Source organism: Hylobates moloch, unplaced genomic scaffold (genome assembly GCF_009828535.3).
Source record: "Hylobates moloch isolate HMO894 unplaced genomic scaffold, HMol_V3 SCAFFOLD_5, whole genome shotgun sequence".
Lineage (NCBI taxonomy): Eukaryota > Metazoa > Chordata > Mammalia > Primates > Hylobatidae > Hylobates > Hylobates moloch.
In genome coordinates this window covers 94,227,778-94,251,976 of record NW_026652280.1, presented here as the reverse complement: position 1 = coordinate 94,251,976, position 24,199 = coordinate 94,227,778, and the positions used below count along the sequence as shown (strand labels likewise).

Below are 24,199 nucleotides of genomic sequence, written 5' to 3'. Positions count from 1 at the left end.
GGGAAAAGTAGGCCAAGCCAAAGGAAAACCATGCTAAAAAGGCAGAAGGGAAAAGACAAACAAAATAGACATTAAATAGATAAAACTGGCCAAATTCAAAAAGGGAGGAAAGGACACTAATAAATACTGTTATGAATAGGGTCACATAACTACAGATTCAATAGCAATTAAAATTTAAAGCTTCTCAGTGCTTTGGGTGGCCAAGGAAGGAGGATCGCTTGAGGCCAGGAGTTCCAGACCAGCCTGGGCAACATAGCAAAACCAACTCTATGAAAAAAAAATTTTTTTAATTAACCAGGCATGGTAGCATGAGCCTGTAATCCCAGCTACTCAGCAGGCTGAGGTGGGAGGACTGCTTGCATCTACGAGTTCAAGGCTGCAGTCAGGGATGATAATGTCACTGCACTCTAGTCTGGGCAACTATAAGAAGGCCCCATTTTAACAAATAAAAACTACAATAAGAATGTTATCAATAATTTTATGGCATTAAATTTGAAAACTTAAAGAAAATGCAGAAATCCCTAGAAAAATATAACTTTTAAAACTGTCCCAAGAAGAAATAGAAAGCCTGAATAGCCTTATAATTAATAAAGAAATGAGAGAAAATGTCAGGCCCAGACAGTTTAACTAATGGATTCTATCGAACTTTCCAAAGAAAAAACAAAAACCAGATCATTCCAATCTTATATAAACTTTTATAGAAGATAAAAAGCATCAAGAGTTAAGAGGTAAATAAAGGAGAATATGGCACATGTGAAGAACTGGAAGAAGTATGACAACTTTAATGTTTGTTGATAAGGAAGTAGATTAAATGAAACTACTTTTTTTTTTTTTTTTTTTTTTTGAGAGATGGAGTCTCACTCTGTCACCCAGGCTGGAGTGCAGTGGCACAATCTCAGCTCACTGCAACCTCCGCCTCCCGGGTTCATGCCATTCTCTTGCCTCAGCCTCCTGAGTAGCTGGGACTACAGGCGCCCGCCACCACGCCTGGCTAATTTTTTGTATTTTTATTAGAGATGGGGTTTCACCATGTTAGCCAGGATGGTCTCAATCTCCTGACCTCATGATCCACCTGCCTTGGCCTCCCAAAGTGCTAGGATTACAGGTGTGAGCCACTGCGCCTGGCCACTACAGTCATTTTTATAGTGGAAGATCATATAGAACTATACAGTAATAAAAAAGCTCAAATAAAAAAATGAAAATCCAAGTTATAGGAGATATACATGATATATGATATTATTTAGAAACACACAAAATACTACTCTATTGTTTATAGTCATATATATGTAATAAAAATGTAAAAACTCCAGATGTTAAGACTATTTCAACCAGAGAGGAGTGATTACCTCCAGGAGAGAGGGAAGGTACAGGGCCTGGGATAGAGCACACAAAATCTGAAGGAAATATGGCTAAATGTTGGATGTATAGTGGGTACAGAGATGAATGCTATACAACGATACAGAATTAGGTCTTTATATGCAGGATGAGGGCCCTGGATGGGCACAGCCCAACTGTTGACAGTGATTGATTACATAGCTGGGGTGGTATTTAGACAGCATAAATGTGGACATTATCCTTTGTATTATGTATTTCTTAGTCTTTTACTATGAAAATACATTGTGGATATATTGCATATAATGAACATAATGCAGATTATAATAATATATATTAGCTGGTGGGGAAGGAGGCAAAAAGGCATGAGATGAGGCTGGATAGGTGGGCAAGGCTGGACAGGGAAGCAGAGTCAGGGGTTTGGCCATAGGGTGATGGGGCTCCCCTGAAGCATGGAGTGACATGATGAGATTTGCCTTTTAGAAAGATCTCTCTGGCAAGGGAGGGGAAAAGAGAGTCAGGGGTCCAGAGTGAAAGCAGAGATAAGCTGGAGGCTACTGCAGACATCCAGACCCTGTGTGGCCTGTCTCAGGGACACTTTCAAGATTCTGAAGGCAGGGGAGTCATAGGTGTCCCCGGAAGCTCTTCTCAAGCATTCTCCACCCTCTGTCAGCTTTTTTTTTTTTAGACAGAGTCTAGTCTCGCTCTTGCTGCCCAGGCTGGAGTGCAATGGCGCAATCTCTGCTTACTACAACCTCCACCTCCTGGGTTCAAGCAATTCTCCTACCTCAGCCTCCCAACTAGCTAGGATTACAGGCATGCGCCACCATGCCCGGCTAATTTTGTATTTTTAGTAGAGACAGGATTTCTCCATGTTGGTCAGGCTGGTCTCGAACTCCTGACCTCAAGTGATCTGCCTGCCTCGGCCTCCCAAAGTGCTGGGATTACAGGCGTGAGCCACCGCGCCTGACCTTTTTTTTTTTTAAGTACAGCACTATTCAATTGAAATATCATGTGAACCACATATGTAATTTGTTTTCTATTAGTCATATATATATTTTTCTTTCTTTCTTTCTTTCTTTTTTTTTTTTTTGAGACATGGTCTTACTCTGTTGCCCAGGCTGGAATGTAGTGGCATAATGATGGCTCACTGCAGCCTTGAACTCCCCAGCTCAAGTGATCCTCCCGCCTCAGCCTCCTGAGACTACAGGCACACACCAGCACACCTAGCTTTTTTTTTTTTTTTTTTTTCTGTAGAGACGGGGTCTCCCTATGTTGACCAGGATGGTCTTGAACTCTTGGGCTCAAGCAATCCTCCTGCCTCAGCCTCCCAAAGTGCTGGGATTACAGGTGTGAGCCACCACACCCAGCCTATTAGTCACATTTTAAAAGTAAAAAGGAATAGATAAGTTTAGTTTTAATAGTATAGTTTATTTAACCCAGTATATCCAGATATTATTGAACATATAATTAATAGGAAAAAAGTGTTAGAGATACCTTTTTTTTTCATACCAAGTCTTCAAAACCCAATGTGTATTTTACACTTATGACACATCTTCATTGGCACCAGCCATGTTTTAAGTGCTCAGTTGTCACATGCAGCATGTGGCCATCATATTGAACAGCACAGTTATAGAAAAATAAGGCATACCGGCCGGGCACGGTGGCTCACGCTTGTAATCCCAGCACTTTGGGAGGCCGAGGCGGGCGGATCACGAGGTCAGGAGATCGAGACCACGATGAAACCCCGTCTCTACTAAAAATACAAAAAATTAGCCGGGCGTGGTGGCGGGCGCCTGTAGTCCCAGCTACTCGGAGAGGCTGAGGCAGGAGAATGGCGTGAACCCAGGAGGCAGAGCTTGCAGTGAGCCGAGATTGCGCCACTGCACTCCAGCCTGGGCAACAGAGCGAGACTCCGTCTCAAAAAAAAAAAAAAGAAAAAGAAGGCATTCCATTTCCAATAACCTCTGACTGTGAAAATCCACTGCTCCATGTCTTAGCAGTTGGTGACAACCAAAATGCATATATTGAGAACCCCTGCTAAAAATGACGCATTCTCCAAAAGGATCTTAGTGTCCCTCTGAATTCAGAAACATTAAAAGGGCAAAATATTTTACAAAGGCTTTGGAGAGGTAGTACTATATCTGTATATACCAAATCATCTTTAGATCACAAATGTATAAAGAGCTACTTGAACAAAGAAACAAGTGAAATTCTTCCCCTAAATAGGTAATATCCCAAACACATACATGTGCATAGTTTCCAAATAATATAGGACTGCTCTATTCAAAACAATTCCAGAATTAACTGGAGATGAGATCGAAATGATTTTTTAAATCCACGAAATTATATTTGTAGTTCCTCTTCTGTAAAATGCTTGTTCAGGTCATTTGCTCATTTATATAAAGAAGTGTTCTTTTTTTTCTTACTGATTGATCAATGAGAGTTTTTCATATATTCAGGACGTAGCATGTAGCAATGTGTCTGGCACATGGCTGGTACTATAATAATCCTATTGAAAAGGTACATATAAGGGCCGGGCGCGGTGGTTCACGCCTGTAATCCCAGCACTTTGGGAGGTCGAGGCGGGCAGATCACAAGGTCAGGAGATTAAGACCATCCTGGCCAACATGGTGAAATCCCATCTCTACTAAAAATACAAAAATTTGCTGAGCATGGTGGCTCGTGCCTATTAATTCCAGCTATTCGAGAGGCTGAGGCAGGAGAATTGCTCCACTGCCTCCAGCCGAGATTGCGCCACTGCACTCCAGCCTGGTGACAGAGCAAGACTCCGTATCAAAACAACAAAAAAAGAAAAGGTACATATGAAACGTTCATCAACTAATGGATAAACAAAATGTGATATATCCATACAACAGAAAATTATTCAACCATTAAAAAAAGAATGAAGTACTGATACATGCCACACCATGGAAGAATCTTGAAAACATGCAAAGTGAAAGAAGCCAGACACAAGGGATACATATTATATGATTCCATTTATGTGAAATGTCCAGAATAGACAAATCCATAGAGTCAGAAAGTAGATTAGCTCCAGAAGCTGGGGGAAGAGGAGGAATGAGGAGTGACTGCTTAATGAGTACACAGATTCATTTTGGGGTGATGAAAAGGTTCTGGAATTCGATAGTGGTGATGGGTGCACAACCTTGTGAATGTACTTAATGCCATTGAATTATTATACATTTTTAAATGGTTAAAATTGTAAATATGGTAATGGTTTAAATGGTTACAATGGTAATATTTTATGTGTATTCTACCACAATTTTTGAAAAGTGAGGGTGAAATAAAAATATTTTCGGGCAAAATAAAAGAAACATACTTAATGGAAAAAATCCTCATGGAATAATGATGTGAAATGAAATCCTATTAACTACTCCAGAAGAGAAAATTTGGTAAATAAGCTGAGAAAGCAAGCATTTTAATGCAGCCTGGGATTTGATGGAAGCGGCTCAGTGGTGGAGTTTTATCAGTACTTGTGAGAAATCAGTCCTACAAGTCTATTTCTGAGACATATATTTACTTGAGTCACTCAACAATGATAAGAACTCCCACACCTTCTGGCTTTCTCCACGTCCTCCCACTCCCACTTCCCCCTCCCACCCCTGCACTGTCTCTGTGCTCAGAGATTCAGCAGCAACAGCTGGTCTGTCTTCTGCTCCCACTTAAGAGCCATTTTGCTGTGTTCCCCTTTTGTATTTTAGCTTCCTGTGAAGCTTGTATCTTTAGAACAACTTTTCATGCGTGCAATCTCCCAGAAGGAGAACTGCAGTAGTCACTGTCAGTGCTTCCTGAGTGCTGCCATACAGGCTTGGCCCAGTAGTTAAGAGCACAGAAGCTGGAGCCAGCTCTGCAACTCACCAGCAGTGTAGCGTTGGACAAGTGACTTAATATCTCTGATCCCTAGTTCCTCCATCCGTAAAATGAAGATACTAACAAGACCTACCTCTCACAGGGCTGTTGTGAGGAGTAGAGGAGTTAATATACGTAAAGCTCTTAGTGACTGGAGCACAGAAGGGACCCTGTAAGAGAGCCCTCTTCCAGGTGATGAGCTCTGGAAAGCCAGGGACAATCTGGTTTAGACTTGCTGCTGTCACTGCACTCCTTGCAGCTAATAGGAGCTTAATAAATAATGAGAATGAATTCATGGTGTGGCCCTCAGTAAGTCTGTGATCACCAATACACAGAGGAGGCTTCTATACACGATGAAAGAACATGAATACAACATACGCACTTCAGAGAGAGACAGAGAAGTACATCCATAGTGGAAGCCATCTCACGGGGTCTTCTAAGCACCCGGCAGGAACCCCGAAGCAAGCCTGACATGGGGCTGTGGATCTGTATTCACCCCAGTCATCTCCTTTTCCCCAGGCCTCTCTCACGCTGTGCTGGATCCTAAATAAGCACTTTTGGAACAAAAAGTCCCTCAAATGCCAACCAACTTTTCAGTCTGGTCTGGAGCTGTTCAAATGAACAGCAGTGAAGAGGATACCGGCCATGAGGGATTTAATGAGAGATGGAGAGTCACGCTCCAACATGACCCTTTCCCAGGGCTTTTAAGAGCACTTTGGGTTAAGGCCGGGCGTGGTGGCTCACGCCTGAAATCCCAGCACTTTGGAAGGCCAAGGCAGGTGGATCATGAGGTCAGGAGATCGAGACCATCCTGGGTAACACAGTAAAACCTCGTCTCTACTAAAAATACAAAAAAAAATTAGCGGGCATGGTGGCGGGCACCTGTAGTCCCAGCTACTCGGGAGGCTGAGGAAGGAGAATGGCGCAAACCCAGGAGGTGGAGCTTGCAATGAGCTGAGATCGTGCCACTGCACTCCAGCCTGGGTGACAGAGCAAGACTCCGTCTCAAAAAATAAAAAAAAATTTTAAAAAAGCACTTTGGATTATACATGATTTTCACCTTACTAACCCCACCTGGTGTGGTTCCCTTGTCTCCTCATCCAGGAGAGAGTATCTGCCCCACAGCACATTCATATCCCAGACACTCCTGAGAGACCTTATCTCATCATAACAAACACACCAGGACTCCCATCTATTTCCTTATTTCAAGTCCATGGATGGGGCTTGGGTTGCTCATTCACATTTCTGTGTGTTGGTCAGCTACCACAAACACTTCTAGAACCAATTCAGGCCACCAGAGGGAGAGAACAGTAACCCAAGGTGGTCAGAAGCATGGGCTCTGCAGTCTCTAAGACCTGGGTTCAAGCCCAAGTCCATCAAATTACTTTGGACAATTTATACAACTTTCCCAGTCTTCAGCTTCCAACTTGAAAATGGATATGATAAGACTTAGACCTCCTAGGGTTGCTTTGAGAAGTAAGTAATTCCTATAAAGCACTGCACCAACTACCTGGTTCACACCAAGTACATAATAAATGTTGGCTTTAAACATTTGCTGAGTGTCTACCATGTGCTAGGGATTGTTTTAGGCATAGGGATACAGCAGAGGAAAAAAATAAAGTTCCTTTTCTCTCAGCGCTTACATTAGAAGGTGATAAATTCTATGAAGAAGGACAAAGCAGGGTAGTGGATCAGGGGGTGGTGGGAGTAGCTGATATTTAATATGGAGTGCCCAGGGCAGGCTTCTCCCTGCAGGAGCTGGAAGCCTGTCTTAGGTAGACAGGACAGCTCATGCAAAGTTCCTGGGGCACGGCTGAGGGGCAGCAAGACCAATATGGCTGGAGTGGGGTAAGCAGTGAGCAAGAGCGGAGAGTCACAGAAGGAGCTAAAACCAGATGGCAAGCGTCTCACAGATTACTGCAAGGTCTCTAGATTTTAGTCCAGGGGAGAGGGGAGGCCACTGGAGGATTCTGAGCAGAAAACAAACCTAAGTTTTAAAAGGATTGCTCTCAATGTTGTATGGAGACAGAAGCTCCAGGTGGCGACACGGGGGCAGGGAGGAGGTGAGGAAGTTCCTACAGCGGCCCAGATGAGCGATGGCAGGGACTTGGACCAAGATGGTGGCAAGTGGGGGTGGTGAGGAGTAGTGGAATGGTGAACATTTCTTTTTTTTTTTTTTTTGAGATGGAGTCTTGCTATGTCGCCCAGGCTGGAGTGCAGTGGCATGATCTCGGCTCACTGCAAGCGCCGCCTCCCGGGTTCACACCATTCTCCTGCCTCAGCCTCCCGAGTAGCTGGGACTACAGGCGCCCACCACCACGCCTGGCTAATTTTTTTGTGTTTTTAGTAGAGATGGGGTTTCACCGTGTTAGCCAGGCTGGTCTTGATCTCCTGACCTCGTGATCCGTGAGCCTTGGCCTCCCAAAGTGCTGGGATTACAGGTGTGAGCCACTGCACCCCGCATAATGAACATATTTGAAGGCAGGAATAACACTATCTACTGTGTATTAAGTACAGAAGGTGAAATAAGAGCAGTAAACGATGCTCTAAAGAAGTTTAGCCTGAACAATGGGAAGATAGCGAAGGGCTATGGAAGAGCAGATTTGGGGACAAAAATCAAGAGCAGACATATAACATTGAAATAGTATGGACCTCCAAATGGAGATGTGGAATTTGCTGCTAAATATAAGGAGACTATTTGCAGAAATCATCAGCTTACAGACATGAGAAGAGCCCCATGAGGGTAGGAGGAAAACCAAGAGAGGGACAACGTGGAGGCCAAGTGAAGACAGTGCTTCAAAGAGGAGACTCTACTATTTCACCAAGCAGGAGGATGGAGATGTGCCCACCAAATTTGGCAAAGCAGAGATCCCTGGTGACTTGACAAGAAAACATTTGTGAAATGGAGAAAGAGAGCTTAGAGATACTTGTCCAAAGATACCTAAGAAGCATTATTTGTATAAAATACAGATTGACAGAGAGCTTAGGTATTGGTCAGTCCACCGAAGTCATTAAAATATGAGCTCCAACCAGACTAGGCAAGATAGCGAAAACCTGTCTCTACAAAAAATACAAAAATTAGACAGTTGTGGTGGTACATACCTGTAGTTCCAGCTACTTGGGAGGCTGAGGTGGGAGGATTGCTTGTGCCCAGGAGGTGGAGGTTGCACTGAGCTATGATTGCACCACTGCACTCCAGCCTGGGCGACAGAGAAACTCTGTCTCCAATATATGTATATATTGAGCTCCCTGAGGACAGCCACTTCCTTATCTTTTTAACATTTTATCCCCACCCTCTAGACATATGGTAGATGCTCAATAACTATTTGTAAGACTTTTTTGAACTTTCTTGACATCTGCAGCCAAATGGTACAGGCCAACGGGTAATTTCCATCCCTAACAGTATGGTGTGGAAGACAATGAGGAATATAATATACTAGTTATATAAATATTGAATTTTTGATGCTCTTCCCTTAACTGAAGAAACTAAAATTAATACCGTGTCCGGAATTGGTGGGTTCTTGGTCTCACTGACTTCAAGAATGAAGCCGCGGACCCTCGCGGTGAGTGTTACAGATCTTAAGGTGACGCGTCTGGAGTTTGTTCCTTCTGATGTTCGGATGTGTTTGGAGTTTCTTCCTTCTGGTGGGTTCATGGTTTCGCTGGCTCCGGAGTGAAGCTGCAGACCTTCGCGGTGAGTGTTACAGCTCTTAAAGCGGCACGTCTGGAGTTGTTCATTCCTCCCGGTGGGCTCGTGGTCTCGCTGGCTTCAGGAGTGAAGCTGCAAACCTTCGCGGTGAGTGTTACGGCTCATAAAAGCAGTGCGGACCCAAAGAGTGAGCAGTAGCAAGATTTATTGCAAAGAGCAAAAGAACAAAGCTTCCACAGTGTGGAAGGGGACCCGAGCGGGTTGCCACTGCTGGCTGGGGCAGCCTGCTTTTATTCTCTTATCTGGCCCCACCCACATCCTGCTGATTGGTAGAGCTGAGTGGTCTGTTTTGACAGGGCACTGATTGGTGTGTTTACAAACCTTGAGCTAGATACAGAGTGCCGATCCGTGTATTTACAATCCTTGAGCTAGACATAAAGGTTTTCCAAGGCCCCACCAGAGTAGCTAGATACAGAGTGTCAATTGGTGCATTCACAGACCCTAAGCTAGACACAGGGTGCTGATTGGTGTATTTACAATCCCTGAGCCAGACATAAAGGTTCTCCAAGGCCCCACCAGAGCAGCTAGATACAGAGTGTTGATTGGCGCATTCACAGACCCTGAGCTAGACACAGGGTGCTGATTGGTGTATTTACAATCCCTGAGCTAGACATAAAGTTTCTCCACATCTCCACCAGACTCAGGAGCCCAGCTGGCTTCACCCAGTGGATCCTGCACCAGGGCTGCAGGTGGAGCTGCCTGCCAGTCCCGTGCCGTGCGCTCGCACTCCTCAGCCCTTGGGTGGTCGATGGGACTGGGCGCCGTGGAGTAGGGGGTGGCGCTCGTCGGGGAGGCTCGGGCCGCACAGGAGCCCATGGAGGAGGTGGGAGGCTCAGGCATGGCGGGCTGCAGGTCCTGAGCCCTGCCCCGTGGGAAGGCAGCCAAGGCCCGGTGAGAAATCGAGCGCAGCACCGGTGGGCTGGCACTGCTGGGGGACCCAGTACACCCTCCGCAGCCGCTGGCCTGGGTGCTACGCCCCTCATTGCCTGGGGCCGGCAGGGCTGGCCGGCCGCTCCAAGTGAGGGGCCTGCCAAGCCCACGCCCACCCGGAACTCCAGCTGGCCCACAAGCGCGCGCCGCTCGCACCTCTCCCTCCACACCTTCCTGCAAGCTGAGGGAGCCGGCTCCCGCCTTGGCCAGCCCAGAAAGGGGCTCCCACAGTGCAGCGGTGAGCTGAAGGGCTCCTCAAGTGCCGCCAAAGTGGGAGCCCAGGCAGAGGAGACGCCGAGAGCAGGTGACAGCTGTGAGGACTGCCAGCACGCTGTCACCTCTCAATACTACTTGGTATTTCTTCAGCATATACACACACAAAAAGTGTTTCCCAGTTACTACCTCATTTGGCATTCTGATCTGCATCATCAGCAGAGAGATGGCAGCACCAAACTTCAAACATCTAAGCTCACTGTCAGCTGGTCTAATTAGCAAAAATTACAGAACATTTTTGAAGGGATGTTTTGTAACAGAGGTCTTCTGGAAATCTAATTTAAGAAAATCAGTTTTCCATATTCAAAGTGCTGACCCACAAATGTTTCTGAAGTGTCCAGAAGTTGCTTTTAAAAGCAAAGGGATCGTTCTCCCTCTCCCCTCCCCCTGTCCCCCACATCCATCTGAATCATCGCACATTTTCAATGGGAAAGGCTTCATTACATCCTAAGGAAATCCACATCCTGCACCTCCAGGTCACAGCCTGGCAGACAGCAGCCTCACGTCCCTCCGGAAAGGATAATTAGTTTTCTACCCTTTAATCAAGGAGTAGCAGATTGTTATTTTTCTAAAGTTTTGCCTGGGGAGAGCCTGTTCTTTCCCGAGAGTGTATTTTTCTAACCAGGACTCCTTGTTTGTGCTCTGCCTTCCCACGCACCGACACTGAGGGCCCCTCCTCCTTGTTTGAAATAAGACCAAAGCTCTCCACTGATGAGACGGATGTGGGATCAGGTCATGGGCCCCCTAACTCATCAGCACCACTGCCTATTATCATATGGACTGGGGGTATCCTCAATCTCTCTATCACAGAGAATGCTGTCAAGGGTTCACTGTTTAAAACGAACCAGTTCTGGCCGAGTGCAGTGGCTCACACCTATAATCCTATCACTCTGGGAGGCCGAGGCAGGCGGATCATTTGAGGTCAGGAGTCTGCGACCAGCCTGGCCAACGTGGTGAAACTCCGTCTCTACTAAAAATTCAAAAATTAGCCAGGCGTGGTGGTGCTCACCTGTAGTCCCGGCTACTCGGGAGGCTGAGGCAGGGGAATCACTTGAACCCAGGAGGTGGAGGTTGCAGTGAGCCGAGATTGCACCACAGCACTCCAGCCTGGGCAACAGAGCGAGACTCTGTCTCAAAAAATAATAATAATAATAAATAAAAAATAAAGAACCAGTGCTTATAGAGGGCTCACTGTGTCATAGCCAGACACCATTCTGAATGCTAAATAAGTATTAACTCATTTTGTCCTCAAAAAACTTTTATGAGTAGATTATTTGTTATTCCCACTTTACAGGTGAAAAAACTGAGGCTCAGACAGGTTAAGTGACTTGCCCAAAATCACACAGCTAGTAGGCATCAGAGTGGGATTCAAACCCAGGCAATCTGGCTCTAGAGTGGACAAACAGAGAAACAGATGTTAAAACCATTGCAGAAGCAGCGACAACAGAGGAAAGGAGATGGAAACTCAAATGCTTACTATGTACCAGGCCCAGAGCCAAAACTGAGTTGGTTCTCTTTACATGAAGTATAACAGGACTTAAAAAAAAAAAATAGAAACAATAAAGATCAGAGATTAGTCTTATTCACTGGTTTTTCTACATCTGCAAATAAAAATATCCATGAAGATTAATGGTAAACTTTTCTGTGTGCATATTATACTTTTAATAGAAGGGTAATTTTAATTTAAAAAATTTAATGGCTCAGTTTTCTTAATATTTTAAAGAGATTTCGATCAAATAGTCAACGCTTAGAGGGTGTTTTTTTTGTTGTTGTTGAGACAGAGTCTCGCTCTGTTGCCCAGGCTGGAGTGCAGTGGCACAATCTCGGCTCACTGCAACCTTCACCTCCTGGGTTCAAGCAATTCTTCTGTCTCAGCCTCCTGAGTACCTGGGATTACAGGCGACCACCACCACGCCTGGCTAATTTTTGTGTTTTTTAGTAGAGATGGGGTTTCGCCATGTTGGCCAAGCTGGTCTTGAACTCCTGACCTCAAGTGATCTGCCCGCCTCAGCCTCCCAAAGTGCTGGGATTACAGGTGTGAGCCACTGCATCCAGTCAATTCATGTTTTTCAAATCCTAGAAAACTCTTTACTCAAAAATTATATCTCTAGATGCCATACTTTACTAGTTTCTGTCAAACAGACACTCCATAAGGGCTTCTTGCCCTGGGAGGAGCAGAAGAAAGTCTTTATATTTTATTCAATACTATATTGATCAGAAACTAATAAATTCCTATGTAGGTGGCCCAACCCCTCCAAAATGAACATTGCAATCCTAAAAGTGGGTCCTCAGATATGGGCATTTATAATAAATGTTCTGTTGATCCTAACAGTTTAAAATGCCAAAAATTCTTAAATTAGCCAGCATTGCTTAAAGCAGTTTATTGACTCCAATACAGGACCCACCACAGTCTCCAGGGTAATTAGATGCTCCATAAATGCTGTTTTTGGCAGTGACTGGGGCCACACATAAAAACATGTTTATTCCCAAACTGTCAGTGAAATGTGGGAGTGGAACCGCGTCAGGCTTGTTAGAGCTTATGTGGTAGAAAGGAAGGTAATGTCAAGGCCACTGATTTCGGCACTGCACCAAACAGCAAGCCACCACGCTGAATCCTGGCAGACCTCAATGACGGCTAAAAAAAGGGAGTGGCGGGTATGAGGTAATTCTGAGTAAAAGAGGGTAATATTAGTACTATTTTCATAATACTACTACTATTCGTACTGTGATTTTTATGAGGATTAACTCATTTAATCCTCACGGGGGCCCTGTGGAATAAGGGCTTTAACAGATGAGGAAGCTGTGGCACTGAGAGCTTAGATTTAGAAATGCCTCACAGCTACTAAAGGGTAAGGCCAGACAGCCCAATTCCAGGATCCTGCCCCAGAGCTCCACCAAGTTGCATCAGTTTTCTGGCCACCTAATCCACAAGAGCCACAAACTGGGGCGAGAAAAATGACTGTGATTATCAGCTACGTGCTACTTACCAAATATTTCTATCAAACGTGGTCCATCTAAAGCACAGGGCAGAGTAAGCCCCATTCTCTTGGGCCCCTCACTAACTCCCAGCTCACCAGCTGGGCTCCGGCAGGAACAGGGCCAGCACTTGCATCAGCGTTGCCATAGCTGCCGCCATGGCAACCACCCTTTATGATCCAGGCAAAGATGCTCTTCCCACTCACTCGGGAGCCCTGATTCTGGGATGCAGCCCTTGGAGAGACATGTCCTTTTACCTGCCCCCAACTTGCTCAAAGTCTTTATAATACTGGGAACCGATGGGGGACACATCCGGACCAGTCCAATATATACACAGGCTGACAGGGAGATGGGGGCTTATGGAGAGATGGTGCAGAGAAATGCAGATTTGCAAAGTGAACAGCTACCATTTCCAGGGGACTTGGCGCCTGGCAGGGCTGGAATTGAGTTCCAGCTGGCTATCTCGTGGCCCTAAGCAAATGGGTTCGGCCTCTAGGAATCCATGTCTTAGACTATGAAAAATAGGAATAATATTAGGTTTTACACCTCACTGAGCTGTTGTGAGGTTTAAGTAAACTCAAACACGTAGAGAGTAGAAACTGGCTGTGACTATCACTAAGGCAATGATGCTGGGACTCTCAAAAGAGCAGGAGCCCCTCAGCCTCCCGTCACTGCCCTTCCAGCTCAGCGGCCTGACAGTAGAGACAAAAAGCAATCCTGTCAACAAACCAGACAAGGCCAACAGATCCATATACACCCTGCTGAGCGCAGGGAGACATGCCAGCATTCAGTGGGGACCCCAGGTGCGGTCGCCCCCACCCCGTACTAGACTACATGGCTTCTCTGAAAAGATAAATTTATCAAAATAAGCCTACTACCTTTATTTGACAAAGACGTCACTGGACAAAACACCTTTTAACACACAAAAACCATGAATGAACTTTCAGAAGTCTTTAAAGTCAAATGGATAGCACTTAAAAATTTCTAGAAGATTCCGGAATTATTCCCATGCTGTCAGCAGTGGTGATTTCTCAAGGTTAGGATTGATCGGGGAACTTGCACGTGCCATGTTACACATTCCTACACTGTCTAAAATTTTATGACATGTACATTTTTGTAATAAGAAAATTTCAGTTTATTTGAAAAAGAAAACTGAAATGCTTTGCCATAACATAGTTCACAAAATAAAAAACCCAATCAATAAACAAACAAAAAGTACTCACCCTCCCTACTAACTAGCCAAATGGAAATTTAAATAAGTTAGCATGTTTATATTTCAAATTAGCAACTTCTATATGGGCATATCAAATGCAAGAAAGAATGTGGAGAAACAGGCACTTTGCTTCACAACTATAAATGTATATATTGACATGAAATTTCCACAGGGTAATTTGACACCATTTTCCAAGAGCATTAAAATGACCCAAAAGTTCATCCTCATGATAATTAATTGGACAAAATAACCACAAACATGGGTCTAGCAATAAGGATACAGCTCCTAACATTGCTAGAGAGGGAGAAGCTAGACACAGCTCACACAGCCAACAATAGGAACCAGTTATTAAGAAAGCCCCTTGAGGCCGGGTACAGTGGCTCACACCTATAATCCCAGCACTTTGGTAGACTAAGGCTGGAGGATCGCCTCTGGCCAGGAGTTCAAGGCCAGACTGGACAAGAAAGTGAGCCCTCATCTCTACAAAAAATAAAAAAATTAGCTGGCTGTAGTGGCAGGCACCTGTAGTCCCAACTACTTGGGAGACTGAGGTGGGAGGATGGCTTGAGCCCAGAGCCCAGGCTGCAGTGAACTATGATTGCACCATTGAAAATTTCTACATATCAGTAAGTAAGGTAGCAGCAAAAAGACTTACTTATTCCACATTGTGAAAATATGGAATTATCTGGAGTTGGCACCTTTAATTGCATGCTTTCATTCCACACTCATCCCATTTTGCAACTGAGTAAACTGAGACCCAGATCTAGTCGACCGTTTGCCCTGCAGTGATTGAGACAGGTTCACAGTGTTATTTGCCATTGCATTCGTGGTAGAGCCAAGCTGGTTCCTGGTGCCACAGGAGGCCCAAGCCAGGGGCAGAGGCATCTCTTCAAAATCCTCTTCCCCCAAGATGCCACCCCTTCCCAAGGGCTCTCAGCCCTGTCCAGAGACAAAGCACAGGCCCAGGAATAAAGCCAGGGTCTGTGAGCAAGGCCCTCACTAGGAATAAAGTAGGCCCCCTCCAAAGAAGGTCTGGTCCACATCAGGACTGCAGGTGATGCTTATCCTAGATCACCTCTCAGCCTGTGGCAACCCTGGGGCTCAGAGAGGTCAGTTTCCCTGTCTTAAATCAGCCAGCCAACGAGGATGTGAACTCCTTTCGTATTCTTAGCCCTTTCTGGGTGACTCAGTTTCTTCATCTAGAAAATGGGGAGAATAATTGTACCAACTTACAAGAGTTTGGTTGTTATGAGAGTTAAAGGACTCAATCCTTAGAAGGTGCTTAGAACATTTCCTGACCTATAGGAAGCGTCCTGTGCAGCTCCCATTTCTGCAGTGAGACTACTGAGGGTGGTGGTTAGGAGCAAGGGCTCTAGAACCAGCTGCGTGGGTTCTGATCACACATCGACCATTCACTTGCCCTGTGACTCCAGGCAGGTTACCTCTTTGTGCCTCAGATTCCTCATTTGTGAATTGAGAATGATGATGATAACTCACATGCACCTCAATTTACAATGGTAAGTCAAAAATGCACTTAATACCCCTAACCTACCAAACATCACAGCTCAGCTTACCCTACAAATCCAGTAAGTAAGGCAATAGCAAGAAGACTTGCTTATTCCACATTGTGAAAATATGGAATTATCTGGATTTGGCACCTTAATGCATGCTTTTAAAGCCTAGCCCACTTAAACATGCTCAGAACACTCACATTAGCCTACAATTGGGTGAAATCATTTAACGCAAAGCCTGTTTTATAATACAGTGTTGAATACTTCATGTAATTTACTGAATACTGTACTGAAAGTGAAAAAAAGAAGAATGGTTGTATGGGGACTCAAAGTACAGTTTCTCCTGGATGTGTGTCACTCTCACACCATCAGAAAGGCAAAAATCATAAGGCAACTCATTGTGGGTCGGGACCATCTGTAGTACCTACGTAGGTTAGTGGGAATAATCACATTAACTACCTTAGCTCTTAGAAGAGCTAAGAACAGTACCCATAATGAGTACAATGGTCCTAACATGTAAAGTGCATGTCAGCTGCTATGAATATTATGCCACTCTGTCTCCTATTAGCCCATTACGAATGGCACCACTACCAATAGTAGTCATTATTCTGGCTGACAAGAACCTGATGTATGTTCTCCTACGACTGGGTACCATTATTATTCAGATTTACAGATGGGAAACTCAGGTGTAGAGAGCTCAAGTAACTTGACTTGGGTCACACAGCCAAGAAGCAGCAATGCTGCCAGGCTTCAAGTCAAGTTCATCGGCCTCCAAAGCTCTTGCCTGACTGCACTACCCACCTCAATATCCACATGGCCTGTGGCTGCCTACTTGTGCAATTGTATGACTGCCAGTACTTCCTGCAGAGGGTGATGCATGGTTTTCTGGCTTTGAGATGACTCACTCCCAAGCCTTCCACCATTCAACGCAAATGCTGGCCCCTGCAGACATCTGACTAACAGAAAGGGTCAGAAAGTCACATCAGCAGAGTCGCCAAGGAGCAATCCCTGTCTTCCCTCCCCATCTTCCTGGGGAAATACATTGGTATGTGTCTGTCAAGATGAGACATAACCATTAAAACAAAATTCTCGACTGAGATATCTGTTTAGTGTCTTGGAAACACATGCCGATGTCCACACAGCTGGTTTTCCCTACAGCTGTTGGTAGTCATGTGCTGTTTCAACTACGGCCTGCTCATAAGCTTGCACTGGAAGATGAGGCCAGGGTAAATCTTTCTTAATGCATCATTCTAGTCTTTAAAGCAAGACATCCATGACAGTGAAGCTCACTTTCCATTACCAGACTGAAAAGTTGGCAAAGCTTTGCTGCACACTATGAAGACAGAGGTGTAGATAGGTGCCACCAGCAAGGAGCAGCCTAGCTTGAGCAGAGGTGGGTCTCATGTCCTTCACGGCTTCCTCAGCAATTCACCAACAGAGCTAGTTGTTGAATAAAAACAAAACAAAAAAACTTCTAGCCAGGACCCATAACCCTGTATTATTTCAAACCTGGTAATTTAATTCAGTCATATCTGTTTTCAGATAATGTATCTAAAACTCAAACAGATCACAAGCTGGAAGGATCCTCAGAGAACTGGCTGACCACCCTCATTTAGGGACTGGAGCACTAAGACCTGGCCAAGCTCACATGGTCTGTTGGTCACAGGCTGGGACCCTTGAAGGTCTCCCTGTTTTCAGGCTGTTTTCAGCCCTTCCTGCTTCCTTAATCCAAGTGTTGTCAGAGTGGACATCTGCTGTTTCTCACTGCCCAGCATTTAGTCCCCATTCTTCTGCTAACAGCACCCAGATTTTCTGTTGGGGGATGCCCTCTCCCCTTTGGGACCCTGTAATTCAGGAAGGGCCAACCCCAGGCTCCAGAGATGGGCATGTGACGTGGCCTGTTCAGTGAGAGCGGCCCCAAGACTTTGGCTGGCATTAAAGAACAGATATACAGTCCTGGGACAGGCACTGAGCTGATGAGATGCAAACTTGGAGCTGTGCAAGGGATCTTGTGCAGAAAGCTTACCTGAGAAGGAAGCTAACCTGGGGAAAGCAGAGCAAGAGACCAAGAGAGAGAAAGTTCCTAATGACACAGATTAGCCACCTGGATCGAGCTATGCCTGAAGGTAGCCTATCACTAGATTTGCCAGTGATAAAAAGTGAGCTCTCTTTAAAAAAAAAAAAAAAAAATTTAAGCAAGTGTACATTGTATTTCTGTCACATGCAACCAAAAGAACTATGCTTTGTTTCTTTGCAAAAGTTCATTAAAGAAAGCATCAAAATGGGAATGTTCCCAGGGAACCATCCAGAGTGCCCAGCACACAGTAAGCACTTAATTCATGTGTAATGGAGTGAAACCCCTCCTTCAGGGGTCCTGACCCTTCAGAGACCATCAGGTCTCTTCTCAGTGGGACTCTCTCAGACCGTCCTATTGGAAACCATGGCCCTCCCCAGCCTTCCTATCCACCACTCTTGCCTGTTTTCAATGGTGTTTAGCACCATCAGACCTACCCTATGTCTTACTTACTATTTCTTGAATCCCATAAGGGTGGAGATTGTTGTCTACTTTGTTCGTTGCTATAACCCTAAGGCCCACATCAGGTCTCTGAACCATAAGTACCCAGTATACACCTGATGAATGAATCAATGAATGAATGAGGAAATGGATGATGGAATGAGGGAGTGCCTAGTGTGCTCCCAGGTCCCCACCTGTCTGCCGCCTTGGTCAGCAGCCCTGGGACCCGGCCTGCAGAACCCCTGGCTGTCCTTCCTCCTCTTTCTGGATTTGGGTCCTCTTCCCACAGAGTGAACACTCCAGCAGCCAGCCCCGCAGTCCAGGCAACCTGAGCGTCACCCACCTGCCCAGGGACCATCAACAAAAATTAAAGGGTAGGGAGCCCTTTGGGTTATAAAGATGTCTTCCTTCTTTTTTCCTGCTTACAAATAAATATCATATGCTCATTACAAAGGCAAACAAACAAAATTAAAATGTAAACAAGTAAGCAATAAAAAAATCATAATAATTTAACTTCTAAGTGAAATTTAAGGTACAAGTCAGAAATGGAAAGACTGCTGGTACATTTTATACGACCCATAGGGTGTATGTATGTATATATGTATTTATTTTTGAGGTAGCATCCAACATTTAAAAATCTGGATTTCATTTAGAAATCAGGTACAGTCTCCAGCTTCAGTTCAATATTTTAAAAAATCTCATCACTAAGGGCCATATTTCCACATGTGACCATGGTCTGCTAGGGTTGAGTGGTAGCTGCCCCCTTCGATGGACCATGGGTTCTCAGGGTCTCCATCCCTCCCCACTGTGACACTGTGACCCTTGCCCTTCCCTGGCCACTCATGTAAGGTCCTGCCTGGTCTCTGTCACACTCAGCGTTGGTGATCCCCAGCCTGGTGTATATCCTTTCAGACTTTCCTGCAGACATAAAGCTTTCTAAGAAATCCCTCTAAATATTCCCCTCACCTCCAATAGTACCTGTGATGCTACAAATAACTATGCAATTTCTAACACCAGAGAACATTGCATTTACAGCACAGCCCCCTTTTGCAGGGTCAGCCTGCTGGGTCAGGTTCATGTCTCCTTCTAAATCTGACTATCAGCCGGAAGCAGTGGCTGATGCCTGTAATGCCAGCACTTTGGGAGCCCGAGGCGGGCGGATCACGAGGTCAGGAGATCGAGGCCACCCTGGCCAACATGGTGAAACCCTGTCTCTACTAAAAATACAAAAATTAGCCGGGCATGGTGGCGCACGCCTGTAGTCCCAGCTACTCAGGAGGCTGAGGCAGGAGAATTGCTTGAACCCGGGGGGTGGAGGTTGCAGTGAGCCGAGATTGTGCCACTGCACTCCAGCCTGGGGACAGAGTGAGACTCCGTCTCAAGAAAACAAACAAACAAACAAAAGACTGGCTATCCCAGCTCAATAATTCACCCTGCCACACTGTACAGTCCCTCAGTTCACCCCACATAGAAGGACCCCACAGTCCTGAGCACCCATGGGGGCACCTTTTTGTAGGGAAATTCCAGATCTAATAGTCTCACAGACACACAGCAGCCACAAGAGCTTACACCACCACTGAGCTGCCATCCGTGCGTGGAAGTCAAAACCACACCGTGGACTGCAGCCCCATGCCCACCACCCAGAGACCCCCACAATCTGCCATTTTCCCCTGTGTTTGCTTACACGCTGGTTCCACTATATAGCAGTAACTCCCCAAGAGCAGGGACCCTGCCTGTCGCGTTGATAATTGTTTCTTAGAACCCAGCCCTGTTCCTCAGAGAAGAGCCCCTCAATCCATGATGGATGGATGGTTGGTAAGTGGACAAGCACATGATGGGTAGGTGGGTGGGCGAGTATGTTACAAGGCAGGGAGGGAGGTGGACAAGCCCCGCAAACTGTGATGTCTAATTTGCCCATGTCATGACGCAATGATTATATTAAAATACTGGACGAAAAACTAGGATATAAAGTTACATAAATAAACTCACAGGTTAAAAAAAAAAAGATAAGGAAAACACTATAATATTGATCATGGTGTAACTTTTTAAAAAATCACTTTGTGCATTTCCCAAATGGACTACAAGTCTGTTTTATAAAGTTCATTTTTAACTGCCAACATGAAACTACATCAAGTGAACATTACTCCCTAGAGTTCTCTAGATTTTGAAACACCAAGGGCCTATAGAGGAAAGAAAAATATTTGGATTAGTTTGGCTCTTAGAGTGGACTAGAGAGGGGAGGAAAAGAAAACAGGGGAGGGGAGCCTGGCCTTGGACAGTAGAAAAGGATCCTTCCAGGCTCCTTGGTGGCCCCCTAATGACCAACACCTTTGCTACCTGCTATCAGCAAAAGCAACATCAGTTACCCTTCCAGATACTGGAAATCCAAAATATTATGGGAAGTCATATTTCTTTTGGAGTAAAAGATGGTAGTTTTTTCACCCCTGGCCTATGAATGCTTCTAAAGAAAAGCAAAGAAACACAAGGACATCTTCTAATACAAACACATGATTTGATTTGATTTTTTTGAGACAGAGTCTCACTCTGTCGCCCAAGTGGGGAATGCAATGGTGCAGTCCTAGCTCACTGCAACCTCTGACTCTTGGGTTCAAGTGATTCTCCTGCTTCAGCCTCCCAAGTAGCTGGGACTATAGGCGCCCGCCCCCATGACCAGCTAATTTTTGTATTTTCAGTAGAGAGAGGGTTTCACCATGTTGGCCAGGCTGGTCTTGAACTCCTGGCCTCAGGTGATCTGCCCGCCTCGGCCTCCCAAAGTGCTGGGATTACAGGCATGAGCCACCATGCCCAGCCTTTAAAACACAGGATTTTAAATTAGAATAGACATTCTCTTTAAAAATCACTGCTGCTCAGACTGTCCTGGCACTGGGGCAGCCAGAACAGCATTGCACTCGCTACAGAGTGACAATGTGACATATTCATTCACCGCCTCCACCCCTGAACCGGGGCTCTGCCACCTTGGTTGGTCTCCACGTGTATTCCACAGACAGGTGGGCAGCAGGGCTCAGGGCCAGCTATTTTGTAAAGACAGATAGGGAAACTGAGGTTCTGAGAGGGGCAGCAGTGCACGGGTCCCTGGGAACAGCATAGCTGAGAGAAACCTGCAGCCTCGCCCCCTCAATCCCCTCACACACATTCACCATGCCTCCTGGGCACTGGGCCCTGGCCAGAACGAACATGCACACCTGGGTCTTATGAGCAGGTGAGAGGAAGGCACAGACCCTAACAAATGAGGGTGTAAATGGACAACATACCCCCAGGTGGGGCTGGGGGTGGGCAAGGGGAATTAGCAGCAAGGGGCAATGTGATGCCACCTGGCTGGGAGGTCACCAGGGACACTCGGGGAGGTCCCTCTACAACAGGCTGCTGCTGCTGGGCTCCCAGAGAAGGCCCTGTTCAAAGACTCTCAAAGAGCCAGGCCTCAGAAACTTACCAGACATCAAGTATAGTGCAGTCACAAACACCCCAGCACGCTGCACTCTGCCAGATGCAACTTATTAACATTGTATTTGGGGCTCCAGAGTCTAGGAGGGATGCATGAATCACCAGCAGGGGGAAATTAAATGTAAAAGAAACCACACATCCACAAACTACCAGCAACCTAAAGAGTCCAACAAAGAATCAGGAAGTGCAGGGTCTTTAGGGGTGGACAGATTTGGGGTTTATCCTGCCTCCACCTGCAAAGGCTTCCCAGTGCCCTCAGACTGAATTCTCAGTTGCTTAAAAAGGCCTGTTGTCCCTAATCTCTGCCTCTAGTCCCTGAGACTGAAGGCAGCTCATCCCTCACCAGCCTCCAGAAATCTGAGTTTGACACATACAAAGTCTGGGGCCCCTGGGAGGTGTAGACAGAAAGGTTTGGCAACAGTGGGGAACTGGGATTTGCAGCTGAGGTCAAAGCCAATGTCCTGGCATGGCTGGGGTGACCAAAGGCAAGGACCCGCAGTGATAGAAGAGGCCGGAAGCAACAGTCCTGGGGAGGGTGCAGTTGGAAGTAAGGGGTTGGGGGGAAGCCAGCAAATCGAGTGTTCCAGGAGGAGGCGGAGCCAGGACCCAATGCTGTGAAAGGGGAGTCCATGATGAAGACTGCACAAAACCCACCAACAGCTTTGGCTCTCCAGATGGCTGGTCACCTTGGAGGCAGTTTCAGGGTAGTAGTGGGGGTGGTGGTCACTGGGGAGGAGAGAGTAGGTAGGAAAGAAGTGGGGGCAGAAAAGAGGATAAACGCATGTGAATTTTGAAAAAAAAAGAGAAAGATAAAAATAGGTCTGGAGTGATGGTCATAATCTTAATAGTAATGATGGTCCATGGATATTGAATCCTTACTGCGGGTGAAGTGATGTTTAAAACACTTTGGAGGCCGGGTGTGGTGGCTCATGCCTGTAATCCCAACACCTTGGGAGGCCATGATGGGAGGATCACATGAGGCCAGGAGTTCGAGACCTGCCTGGGTAAGATGGCAAAACCCCATCTCTACAAAAACTGAAAAAATTTGCTGGGCATGGTGATGCATGCCTGTAGTCCCAGCTACTAGGAAGGCTAAGATGGGAGGATCCTTTGAGCCCAAGAGGTCAAGGCTGCAGTGAGCTGTGATCGTCCCACTACACTCCAGCCCGGGTGATGGAGTGAGACCCTGACTCAGAAAACAAACAAATAACTCCAGGTTGCCAATGCCTCATATAGTCCATACTTTCTGGACAGATTCTGTTAACATCACCATCTTGCAGATAAGGAATCTGGGGCATAATCATGTGCTGGCCGCAGGGAGAGCTGAGCTCTGACTTCAGGGCTCCCCCTCTTTGACTCTCAACTGTTACCAGCACCAGCACTGGGCTGAGCTCTGGGCAATGCAAAGGCTGAGCAGGAGTAGGAGGGAAGTGTTTGGCACAGGAGGCCCCAGGCCCAATCTGCAGGCAGGAGGGAAGGAGCTGCTGGAAAGAGAAACAGAAGATGAAAGGGACTCTGGGGACATGGGGTGACGAACACTCCTGGGCGTGCCCTTAGCTAAGAGCCACTACACTGGGGTTTCGCTGAGAGCTTCTCAGCAGCAGAAACCTTGGGTCAAGCCCAATCCTACAGAAACCTGGCAGAAAAAGAGTTGATCTAGTAGGAAGGAAAGGAAGGAGACAGCCCCACCAACCTCACTCCCCCCACCCTGCACAGCCGATCCTGCAGCCACTGAGACCACCTCAGGAACATGGACACCTCAGGGCCTCCACTCACAGCGTATGCTCTCTGAGGGCTGGCTGGCTTTCTCTTCCTTTTCAATTTTCAAGTATTTGATTAACACACTCAAAATTAAAATAATTAAAATTAGCCAGAGATGCACTGTGTCTTGTGTGCGCACCACTGGCTTACCACCTGGTGTCCAGAGCATAAATGGGACTCCACAAATGGGTGACAGACAGGTATGGGCAACAGCTCCGAGGGGTCAACCTGGCTCCTCCTTCACCTGCTAAGTGACCCTTAGCAAGTGCCCGACCCTCACAAAACCTCAGAAATTCCAGCAGTTCCCCACCTCTTGGGGCTTTAAGAGGGTTTTTTGTTTTGTTTTCTTTGGTTTTGTGTTTTGTTTCTGTTTGTTTGTTTTGAGATGGAGTCTCACTCTGTTGCCCAGGCAGTGGAGTGCAGTGGCGCGATCTTGGCTCACTGCAACCATCGCCTCCCAGGTTCAAGTGATTCTCTTGCCTCAGCCTCCCGAGTAGCTGGGACTACAGATGCATGCCACCATGCCCAGCTAATTTTTTTGTATTTTTAGTAGAAACAGGGTTTTACCATGTTGGTCAGGCTGGTCTTGAACTCCTAACCTCGTGATCCACCTGCTTTGGCCTCCCAAAGTGCTGAGATTACAGGCA

General features: G+C 46.1%; 1 protein-coding gene across 5 annotated transcripts in view; it reads right to left on the bottom strand.

Annotated features, from left to right (window-relative positions):
- ARHGEF3 (Rho guanine nucleotide exchange factor 3) overlaps positions 1-24,199 on the bottom strand; it is a 349,457-nt gene that overhangs the window by 238,596 nt on the left and 86,662 nt on the right. Inside the window, exon 1 of one of the 5 annotated variants that reach the window (XM_058439115.1) lies at positions 13,102-13,193. The exons of the other annotated variants lie outside the window; for them this stretch is intronic. The gene's annotated coding sequence lies outside the window, so the exon portion shown is untranslated. Of the gene's footprint in view, positions 1-13,101; positions 13,194-24,199 lie in introns of those variants that run through there. 5 annotated transcript variants of the gene reach the window in all.